The sequence below is a fragment of the Mobula hypostoma genome, chromosome 6 (genome assembly GCF_963921235.1).
Source record: "Mobula hypostoma chromosome 6, sMobHyp1.1, whole genome shotgun sequence".
Classification (NCBI taxonomy): Eukaryota; Metazoa; Chordata; class Chondrichthyes; order Myliobatiformes; family Myliobatidae; genus Mobula; species Mobula hypostoma.
In genome coordinates, this window is record NC_086102.1 from 72,921,120 (window position 1) to 72,932,820 (window position 11,701).

Here is an 11,701-nt window from a genome sequence, read left to right on the forward strand (position 1 = left end):
CCCACAACCTGTGAACTCACTTTCAAGGACTCTTCATCTCATGTTCTCGCTACTTATTGCCTATTTATTTATGATTATTTTTATTTTTGTTTTTTCTATCTGCCCAGTTTGGTTATCTTTTGCACATTGGTTGTTTGTCCACACTGTTGGGTGCGGTCTTCCATTGATTCTGTCATGTTTCTCGGATTTACTGTGTAAGCCGTCAAGAAGTTGAATCTCAGGGTTGTATATGATGACATATATGTACCTTGTCATGACACTGCTGTCTCAATGGTTAAATACGCTGATCTTCATTGGAGAACAGTTGCAAAAAGAATGAGTGATTCCAATGCCAGGTTGTCCATAGAGCAGTTCAAATATATATATAGTCTATGGCAGCTCTAATTTTCAATTTAACTGCCAGGTGACGGCAGTCAACAGTGTTCTTAAAGACTCATTGAAGGTAATTCTTAAATTTACTCGTATGCAAACAGAGTCCAGGGTTCAGGGTCCGATGACCGCACATGGTTCCTTGACCAGACACTACTTTGCGATTCTCACTGACACAGTATGGAAAGAATATCAGCTCCTTCAATCAGTGAATATGAATGTGAGTGGTTGCAGTGGATGAGGCTGTAACTGTGAGATGCAGGGGAGAAGTAAATTAGACTGTTGAACAATTGCAAGTGAACAAATAGCTTTCACAGCAGATTATCATCCAAATCCTATCCGGAGAGCTGCTGCCTCTCTTAAGGACAACATTACTTCCTAAGGGCTCTTTAAAGCCTATTTTAATGCAGATGTAATATAGAGCATCCTACCACTCTCTTAGAGAGCATTATATGTATTTTGTTAACATAGCAAGGGTTTGAATTCCATTCCAGAACCTGTACGTTATGTTGTACTGAGGGAATACTGGACTACTGGAAATGCTGTTTTGCAGCTTAGAAATATGGTGTAGTGTAAAACAATTACCTGTCAATGAATATCATCAAATGGGACTATCAACTCTTCTTTCAATCCTGTTTGTGGGAACTGACTACTTGTGTTTTTGTTTTGCAGAGAATATCTCCATTTAAATCTGTTTAAAATGCTTTTTGAAATTGTCAAAATTTAAGTTGTACACCAAGATAGCTAAACTTACAAATATTGACAGGAAATAAGCTACTGATCCTCTTTGTTTGAATGAATATTTTACTTCATACTATACCCTTAGCAGTATTGTTGAGTGTAGCCAAGTTATCAATTATTTATCCACTTGACTGAAACAGTAAAAACATTAATTCATTAGTTAATAAACTATCACCACCATTAGCAATAAAAAAAATGAGAATATGAAGAGGTGTTTTTCATGTTAATATATACTTCAAATGCAAATTTCAATGAGATGAGGAGTACTTGAATATTGATTACATATGTTTAGAAATACTATACAAATCTACTTCAGATTTACACTATTGTTCAGTTCAGTTTTATTTTCTGCTTCTAATATTGATTTCACCACCTGAGCTACTTCTCTGCTCTTATCAGAAGCCATGTTACCATTATTTCTCTTGTGAAAGAACATTATTCACTTATAGAGTTTCTTAATTGCCAGCTTCACCTTTTACCTTTTATAAGACACCTCCTTTTCTTGACTGCTCTTAAAATTATTGTAATTCTCTGATTTTTATCATAAGATATTTTCTTTGGCTGGTTTTGGATGTATTTTTTAAGAACTGCAAGCAAACTCTTTCAGGTGTTCTTCTGCGACTACCATCAACACCCAGGAGACTGCCATTCCGTTTAACTTCCAGTCATTTGCATAAAATGCTCTAGAGTTTTCTGCCCTGTGATCGTATTCAGAATCCTATGAATGAGGGCAGTTTTGTAATCTCAGGGCCTTTGAGCTTTTTCATCTGAAATTATCTCATCTTCTGTAATAACACTATTTTCCTTATGGTCCCTGTCAAGTCTTCTATCCAGCCTTCCTTTGGCAGGTCTGTTTCACCTGAGGCTAAATTAAAACTGAAAACAATTGGGAGAAAAAGGAGTTGTAATGAAGACTCTTTGACCCAAAGCTTTAACCTGCTTCTCTTTCCACAGAAGCTGTCTGAATTAATAATGATTATCAAAGTACATATATGTCACCATATACAACCCTGAGATTCATTTTTCTGTGGGCATACTTGGCAAATCTGTAGAATTATAACTATAACAGGAACAATGAAAGATCAACCAGAGTGCAGAAGACGACAACCTGTACATATGCAAATTTAAATAAATTTAAATAACGATTTCCAGCATTTACAGTTTTTAACAATGTCTTGAGGTTGGTTTGGTTTCACATTTGCTGTTTTCTGCTGCTTCTTTATGCATCTTGCAAATATTTGTCAAATTCTTCTTCCAGTTTAAGAAGCTGCTGTGTGGAAATTGGCTGTCACATTGTCACAGTACTTCAAGAAGTTCTCAAGGCTGTAAAGTACTTCAGTGTCCTGAGGTGATGGAGAATGTTGAATAAACGTAAGTCTTTATTCCATGGAATGTTTTCAGAATCCATTCCTGGTAGGGTAACTCTGCAGTCCTACGGTATACGTCAGGGTTAGATGGCATAGGATTCCATACCATCGAACCAGGCAACTCAGCCCAAAAAGACCACCATTGTTTATACTCTAATATCTCTGCATCCACTTTATTTAAAACCTTCTTTCCTTCTTTACTTTTCTCACTTTACCTAAAATATATTCAAGTTTTAGGGAAAGTGAGGAGGTGATAGATACTACCTATAGAGATGTAGTGGATAGCACCCCTGTGACAGTCCCCCTCAGAAATCGATATATCATTTTGGATACTGTTGAAGAGGCAGACCTGACAGAAGAGGACCACAGTGAATGAGACTCTGGCATTCTGCCCAGTGCCGAAATGAAGAGAGCAAGAAGAAATGCGGTAGTTATACGGGATTCCATCGTAAGGGGTACGGACAAGAGATTCTGCGAGCCGGACAAGTATACCCTGATGGTGTGTTGCCTCCCTGGTGCCCAGGTATGGGATGTCTCAGATCGAGTCCGAGTACTCTGAGGAGAGAGGCCGAGCAGCCGGAAGTCTTGGTACATGTTGGTACCAATGACATAGACAGAAAAAGAGAGGAGGTCCTGAAGAAAGATACTGGGATCTAGGGAGAAAATTGAAAAGCCGGACCTCCAGAGTAATAATATCAGGATTGCTGCCTGAGCTGCGCACTAATGATGGTAAGAATAGCAGAATTAAGCAGATGAATGTGTGGCTAAGTAACTGGTGCAAGGGGCAGGGCTTCAAATTCTTGAATCATTGGGATCTATTTTGGGGAAGGTATGACTTATACAAAAAATATGGGTTACACCTGAACTCAAAAGGTACTAATATCCTAGCGGGATTGTTTAATATAGCTGTTAGGGAGGGTTTAAACTAAGTTGGCAAGGGGAAGGAAACCAAGGTGTTAGGGTCGAGGAAGAGGAAAATAGAAATAAGTCAAAAATACTGTGCAGCAAAGATGGCAAGAAGGACAGGCTGGTGAATATACAGGATAATTTGCTGCAAAATAGAAATATAGCAAAATCGGCAACAGATACTGATCTAAATGTACTGAACTTACATGCACGCAGCATTAGAAATAAAGTGGATGACCTTGCTGCACAACTGCAGGTTAAAAGATATGACATTGTGGCCATCACCGAGTCATGGCTAAATGATGGGTGTGATTGGGAGCTGAATATCCAAGGATACACAGTGTATAGGAAAGGTAGGAAGGTAGGTAAGTGGGGTGGCGTAGCCCTGATGGTAAGTAACGATATCAAATCAATAGAAAGAAGGGACATAGGATCAGAAGAGGTAGAATCCTTATGGGTAGAATTAAGAAATGGCAAGGGTAAAAAGACACTAATAGCAGTTATATACAGGCCTCCAAACAGCAGCCGGGATGTGGACTACAAGTTGCAGCTGGAAATAGACAAAGCGTGTCAGAAGGAAAATGTCAAGATAATTATGGGGCATTTTAATATGAAAGTGGACTGGGAATGTCAGGAAGGTACTGGATCTCAGGAGAGGGAGTTTGTAGTACGCCTACAGGATGGCTTTTTGGAGCAGCTTGTCCAGAAGCCCACCAGGGGACCGGCTGTTTTGGATTGGGTGCTGTGTAACGAACCTGAGGTGATTAGGGAGCTGGAGGTAAAGGAACGCCTTGGAAGTAGTGATCATAATATGATTGAGTTCAGTTTCAAATTTGAAAAGGAAAAGCTGGTATCAGGTGTATCGATATTTCAGTGGAACAGGGGAAATTACAGTGGTATGAGAGAGGAACTGGCCCAAGTCGATTGGAAAAGTAAGGTAAATGGAGGGACGGTAGAGCAGAATTGGATGAAATTCCTACAAGAAATAAGGAAAATGCAGGAAAAATATATTCCAAAAAAAAAGAAAATCATGAATGGAAAAATTGCACAAATGTGGCTAACGAGAGAGGTTAAGGCAAAAATAAAAGCAAAAGAAACGGTGTACAAGGAAGCAAAAATTAGTGGGAAAAATGAGGACTGGAAGACTTGAGCAATATACCTGATAGCCAGAGGTATCAGGGAATAGAATTAGGTACAGTCAAGATTACTACAGAGAAAGTGCTTGGGAAGCTAAGTGGACTAAGAATAGATAAGTCTCCCGGTCCGGATGAGGTGCACCCAAGAGTTCTGAAGGAGGTGGCTTTGGAGATTGTGGAAGCATTGGAAATGATCTTCCAGGAATCAATAGACTCTGGCATGGTTCTGGAGTACTGGAAGGTCGCAAATGTAGTTCCGCTATTTAAGAAAGGAAGGAGGCAGCAAAAAGAAAATTATAGACCTGTTAGTCTGACATCGGTAGTTGGAAAGATATTGGAGTCAATCCTCAAGGACGAGGTTATGAAATACCTCGAGGTGCTTAACAAGACAGGCCGAAGCCAGCATGGTTTCATGAAGGGAAGATCCTGCCTCACCAACCTATTAGAATTTTTTGAGGTAATCTCAAATAAGACTGACAAGGGAGAGGCTGTGGATGTTGTGTATTTGGATTTTCAAAAGGCCTTCGATAAGGTGCCGCATATGAGGTTGCTTAATAAGATGAGAGCCCATGGAATTATAGGAAAGATATTTAAATGGGTAGAGCATTGGCTGATAGGCAGAAAGCAAAGGGTGGGAATAAAGGGATCCTATTCTGATTGGTTGCCAGTTACTAGTGGTGTTCCGCAGGGGTCGGTGTTGGGGTCGCTTTTTTTTACGATGTATATCGATGATTTGGATTATAGATTAAATGGTTTTGTGGCTAAGTTTGCGGATGACACCATGATAGGTGGAGGAGCAGGAAATGTTGAAGAAACAGAACGGTTGTAGAGAGACTTAGTTAGTTTAGGACAGTGGGCAAAGAAATGGCGGATGAGATACAACGTTGACAAATGTACGGTTGTACATTTTGGAAGAAGAAATAATTGGGTATATTATTATTTAGATGGGGAAGTGCAAAGGGACTTGGGGGTCCTTGTGCAGGATACCCTAAAGGTTAACCACCAAGTTGGATTGGCTGTACTAAAGCGAATGCTATGTTGGCATTTATTTCAAGAGGAATAGTGTATAAGAGTAAGGAGGTGTTGATGAGGCTCTATGGGGCATTAGTGAGACTTCATTTGGAATACTGTGTGCAGTTTTGGGCCCCCTATCTTAGAAAGGATGTACTGATGTTGGAGAGAGTTCAGAGAAAATTTACGAGGATGATTCCTGGAATGCAGGGGCTAACATATGAGGACCGTTTGTCAGCTCTTGGATTGTATTCATTAGAGTATAGAAGAATGAGAGGGGATCTCATAGAAACGTTTCGAATGTTGGAAGGGTTGGACAAAGTAGATGTGGAAAGGTTGTTTTCCTTGGTGGGTGAGTCCAGGACAAGAGGCCATAGTCTTAGAATTAGAGGGTACCCCGTTAAAACAGAGATGAGGAGAAATTTTTTTAGCCAGAGGGTCGTGGATTTGTGGAATTCGTTGCCACATACAGCTGTGGAGGCCCGATCACTGAGGGTGTTTAAGGAGGAGATTGGTAGGTATCTAATTAGTCAGGGTATCAAGGGATTATGGGGAAAAAGTCGGAAATTGGAACAAGATGGGTGAATAGTTTAGCTTATGAGGGAGCTGCAGAGCAGACTCGATGGGCCGAATGGCCTACTTCTGCTCCTTTGTCTTGTGATTTTGTGAAGTTTTTTCATCGACCAACCCACATAGCAGTGCATGCCATGTTCAAAATATTTTCTGGTGCTTCCCCTAAAGATTAACAATTGTTTGTTGGAGTAAACCTTAACTAAGGTCAGCACAAAGACATTAACATTAGCTGCAGTGAACAGTCATGATTACAGAGGATCTTGTCGTGGTTTCTCGTTTCTCACAAACGACAAGGAGATGCAGAAAATCCTTCAAGAAGTTTTAAACTTTAATTTGCAAATCAAAGCTGAGACAATCCGAAAGCTAGTTGCTGACTGCCCCCCGAGGCTTGTATACAGCATTTTTTATAGCAATTTCTTATCTTAGCTACATTATCATATCCAGTCGGCCTGTGATTACATATCATCAATATACCCGCTCTCGACTTTCCACTATTGTTTTACTCCCCAATTTAATTATGTCCTAGTTTACATTTTAGACCAGGTGTCCCCTCATCCCTAACCACAGTTATTTCTTAATTAGTCTTGTTGTGACATACTACCACATATTTCATTACCTTACTCGCCACCGTTATCTTTCTACTTGGTTTCATTCTAGTTCTCTTCATGAATTAATAGTGATTAGGTCAAAAGTCATGGCTACATAGTGAATACCCTCTATTCAGCTAGCAGTGGTTACATAGTAAATATAGAAAATATAATGTGTGCATTGAGTAAATACTGAAATACTGTTGAGTAAATACTGTAATACATATATAGTAAATATAGAAAATACAATGTATGCATTTACATTCTCCAATAATCTATTATTCATGCTGATACAATCTCTCACCATTCCCTTCCTTCTTACAGATATCAGGATTAAATTCAAACATTTCAAAGTTTCACAATAATACTGCAACAGTTGCAGAAGATACCCAAAAACTCAATAACCACTATTACAATGTTGATATACTTCTGGCAGAATAATTAAAATTTCCTTCTACTCTCATAGACTAATATATTCTTTTTAAAGCAGGAAGGTGAATCTACCTATTGCATCAATTAAACCAAATTTTCACTTGCTTTTCCAATTTCTCCACAGATTTTTTTTTAGATCATGAGAGATAAAAAAAAAGCCCACCCTATAGGTAAGTGAACTCTCTATTAAACCAAGAAAATTTAGTCTCAATCTAAATGCAGTTGTAGTTAGGATTCTTCTCTCAGTCATTTAGATTTGCCACTTCACTTGAAACATCTTTTTTCAGTTCAGTTAATTAAATGAACCACTTGGAAATTAAACATGCCAATACCCATAGAAAATCCTTAGTCAGCAGCAGACTGATTTTGGATTACTATAGATAGTTACTGTTGCAAACACTCAATGGTAATTTAAGGAAAGGATTTTTGATGTAAGACCCTTTGTATTTGGTCTTTAAGGCTGAGGTTTTCTGTAGTGGTGATTTTTGTGCATTGTGGAGTAAATTTCAGTGGAAATCATTGGCTCACATTCAGTGCTCCCTGTCAAACTTTAATCCAGCAAAGTTTCATTATATTCCTACCATTGCTGATAGTGCATAAAGGCAGGCACAAACAAATAGCTTTGGAAGTGGTTTAAGATTTGGAAGGATCCGATTCTGAAATAACTTCCCAATCATTGCATTTGGAGAACACACTCTGCAGTGATTTCTTATGTTTTAATTAAAAAGGTGAAGATTATGAAGCTTGAAAACTAAGCAAATTTTGAAGTCTGATTGCAACTGCCCACTTTAATCCTAGACCAGAAATGTTGCACCAGGTAACAAAGGGTATTTGGAAGTTGATAGTGACATTTTCCATTTGACCTCCAGCAATTTGTTCTTTGATCTTTTTCTGAGTGCAAAATTTTAAAGTAAGCATAACATGATCTACTATTTACAATCACTCCTTTCTCAAACAACAGATAGTTGCTCAATTGCACTCTAATTTAAAAAAAAGACATAGAAGTTACCAACAAGGAAACCAAGGATTTGCCCACCCAGTTTCTGACTGCCTTTGTCATCCAGCTGATTAAATAGTCCTAAAAGCATCTACCTTTCCCATCCGCACATTGTTTTATTTTTGTTTATCTTTTGTTCATCTCTTTGAGTGTTGATGCAGGAAGGTGATAAAGTTAGCTCACAACCCAAGGTCTTTAACTTTACTCTCTCTAATGATTAAATTAAAAATTCTGCAAACCTTTCTCAAACCATGATAACCTGCAGTGCAGACTTTACAAAGTTGTCAACCTCACCCCTTCAGTATTCCCGAAGACTGACACTGATACCATTCAGGATGGTATTACCACTGTTGGTTTTATTTGAACCCTGCTGAGCAGGAATTGTACTGATCTGTAATGGTTCCCTATGGCTTTGTTTTTGACTTCTCATTGAATGCAATTCAGTTTTCAGCAACAGCAACTCCACATCATTGATCTTTTCTAAATTTCCAGCATTTTGTTAAGTCCATGCACCACTTTCACTGGAATTCCCTCACCTACCATGTGTGCTGCATCCACAGACTCTACAACATACATCCAGAACTATTATCCTTCTTGACTTCTTTGATGTCTATGTGCCTCATACTCATCCTATGTTCTTGACCCCTACGTCTAGCCAACACCTTATCTGTGGAAGATTCTGCAGTTCCCTAACTGGTTGCATTAACTGTCTCAGGGCCCACAAAACTGGTCTGGAAGCAAGTCATCCTCGATCCTGAGAACCTGCCTAAGAAGAGGAATTTGTAATATTGTCTTTAATCAATGATTGTTCCTTTAAGACTGTTACTTATTTAAAAAGTTTTGTCAAATAACTGTGCTCTGGGCTTCAAGAATATCTATAGACAACTCCAGCTCTTAGATAACCTGTTTTGAATTCTTTGTCTGCACACTCTGTGAGTGAACTTTGCAGAGGATATATTCTTCGCAGTGTTGCTTTAGGACCCTGGAAGGCCATTTATACAACTGTTATCATGGTAATTGTGCAGATAATATTGAAATTATTCAACTACTCCCTCTAGCTATGTACTTTGTACATTGCTGATTTTTTTTTGGTACTCTTCCTGTTCAATTCTTGGATCAGCACCTCAAGGACACTATCTTCAAATGGAGCATTTTTGTTTCTGTCGCTGCACCCTCTTTACCCTTGGTGACCTCTTTTGTTTGATTAAACTTTACAGAGGCTGAATTGGACTAAGTTGGAACAAAAATAGAAAATACTGGAGGCACTCTGCAGATAAGACACAATTTATGGAAAGAGGACCAGTTACCATTTCAGGCCCAAGACCTTTCATCAGATATTCTGTTGGAAGATCTCAAACACTAACTGTTTTTCTTTTCCTTGACACTATCTGTGCTATCCAGCATTTTCTGTTTTTATTCAGATTTCTAATATCTTAAAGGTGAGAGTTTAAATTACATTTATCATCAAAGTATGTATACATCAGCATATCCTACCTTGAGATTCACTTTCTTACAGTTTTCACAGAAATGCAATAGAATCAATGAAAAAAACTACATACAAAGATTGACACACAACCAATGTGTAAACAAAGACAATATGCAAGGAAAAAAGTAAGTAAATAAATTTAAAGTAAAAAGTAAATTAATAAGACAGAGAACGTGAGATGTAGAGTCCTTGAAAGAAAGTCCATAGAACATGGAATCAGTTCAGAGTTGAGTGAGTGAAGTTATCCATGATGGTTCAGGAGCCTGATGGTTGAAGGCTAATAACTGTTCCTGAACCTTGTGCTGTGGCTCCTGTATTTTCTTCCCGATGGCAGAAGTGAGAAGAGACCATGGCCTGGATGGAGGAGTCCTTGAAGATGGATGCTACTTCCTTGTGGCAGTGCTCCTTATAGACGTGCTTGATGGTGGGGAGGACTTTGCCTGTGATGGACTGAGCTGTATCCACCAACTTTTGTAGGCCTTTCTGTCCTGGGCATTGCTGTGGTGTGCACCCAGTCAGGACACTCTCCACTGTGCATTTATAGAAATTTATCAGAGTTTTAGATGCTAAGCTGAATCTGACTTCTAAGGTGGCAGAGGCGTTGCTGTGCCTTTACATGTTGGTCCCAGGAGAGGTCCTCTGATATGATGATGCCAATGAATTAAAAGTTACTGACCCTCTTCACATCTGACCCCCTAATGAGGACTGGCTCAAGGACCTCTGGGTTCTTACTTCTGTATTTAATAATCATCTCTTTGATTTTGCTGACATTGAGTGAGAGATTGTTGTGGCACCATTCAACCAGATTTTCAATCTCCTGCCTATATGCCAATTCCTCACCATATTTGATTAGGCCAACAACAAATGGTGTCATCAGCAAACTTGAATATGGCTTTGGAGCTGTACTTAGCCGCAGAGCTGTAAGTGTAAAGCGAGTGCAGCAGGGGCTAACCACACAGACCTGAGGTGCACCTCTACTGATGGAAAATGTGGAGGAGATGTTGTTACCAATCTGTACTGGCTGGGGTCTGCAGGTGAGAAAATCAAGGATCTATTTACACAATGAGGTATCAAGGCCAAGGTCTTGGAGCTAACTGATTAGTTTTGAGGGGACGATAGTGTGGAATGCTGAGCCGTAGTCAGTGAAGAGCATACCTTCACTGCCCAGATGTTCCAGATCTGAGTCAATATAATGGCATCTGCCTTTGACCTGTTGTGATGGGAGGCAAATTGAAGCAGATCCAAGCCACTCCTCAGATAGGAGTTGATATGTTTCATGACCAACCTCTCAAAGCACTTTATCACAGTGGATCTAAGTGCTAACTGTAGGTCATTTTAATTTTCACTTGCAATTTCTTTATTTTCTTCTTTTCTCATGTCTGTTTTCCCTTTTCAGGGCGGCTAGAGGTTCTGCCAGATTGACAGCTGCAGCTTGGACTACTGATCTTCAAGGGTGGGGTGGGTTCTCGCTCTTGAAAGCTGCCGAGCATCCTGATGTCTCGATGTTTCCAGGCCTGGAAGAAGTGCTCCTTTGGGGTGTGGCACTGTGGACAACCCGATTCCTCGCTGATGTTGCCAACTGAAGCGTCGAGGCAGTGGGCGCTGTGCGCAGCTGTCAGAGGCTCCTGCACTTGAGTCATCTCTCTCTCTCTCTCAAGGGTGAGGGAGAGTCTGTTGGTCCTTCAAGTCGGGGGGCTCAGACAAGTGACACAACATCGAACCAGCAAGCTGTAGGCCTCCCCTCTTGTTGTTGTAGGAGTGGTATCTCTTTCTCCCTTGCTGGTAAGAGAGAGAGCCTGTCTGAGATGTCGAAGTGCTGGGATGGACCAGTAGTTTCTGATAGATTCCAGATCATGGTCTCGGGGGGTTTTGCTGTTGTTCGCATGGTAGGGGTGGGGGGTGGGGGAGTTGATACCTTTTGCTGGAGCAAGTGGGGGGAGGGGCAGAGTTGATGCTTTTGCTGTTGCTTGTGCATGGAATGGCGTCTCTGGTGTTCTAACGCTTTTTTATATTCATTCTGTGGGGTTTTTACTTCTGTTTCGTGGATGTCTGCAAAGAGTAAGAATTTCAAGTTGTATACTGTATACATTCTCTGA

General features: G+C 39.9%; 1 long non-coding RNA gene across 1 annotated transcript in view; it reads left to right on the forward strand.

Moving 5' to 3' along the window:
• LOC134347569 (uncharacterized) overlaps window positions 1-11,481 on the forward strand; it is a 48,647-nt gene extending 37,166 nt beyond the window's left edge. The window contains exons 2-4 of the long non-coding RNA XR_010018196.1: window positions 2,369-2,481; window positions 7,247-7,292; window positions 11,002-11,481. This is a non-coding gene — a long non-coding RNA (uncharacterized LOC134347569). The remainder of the gene's footprint in view (window positions 1-2,368; window positions 2,482-7,246; window positions 7,293-11,001) is intronic.
• The last annotated feature ends 220 nt before the right edge of the window (window positions 11,482-11,701 follow it).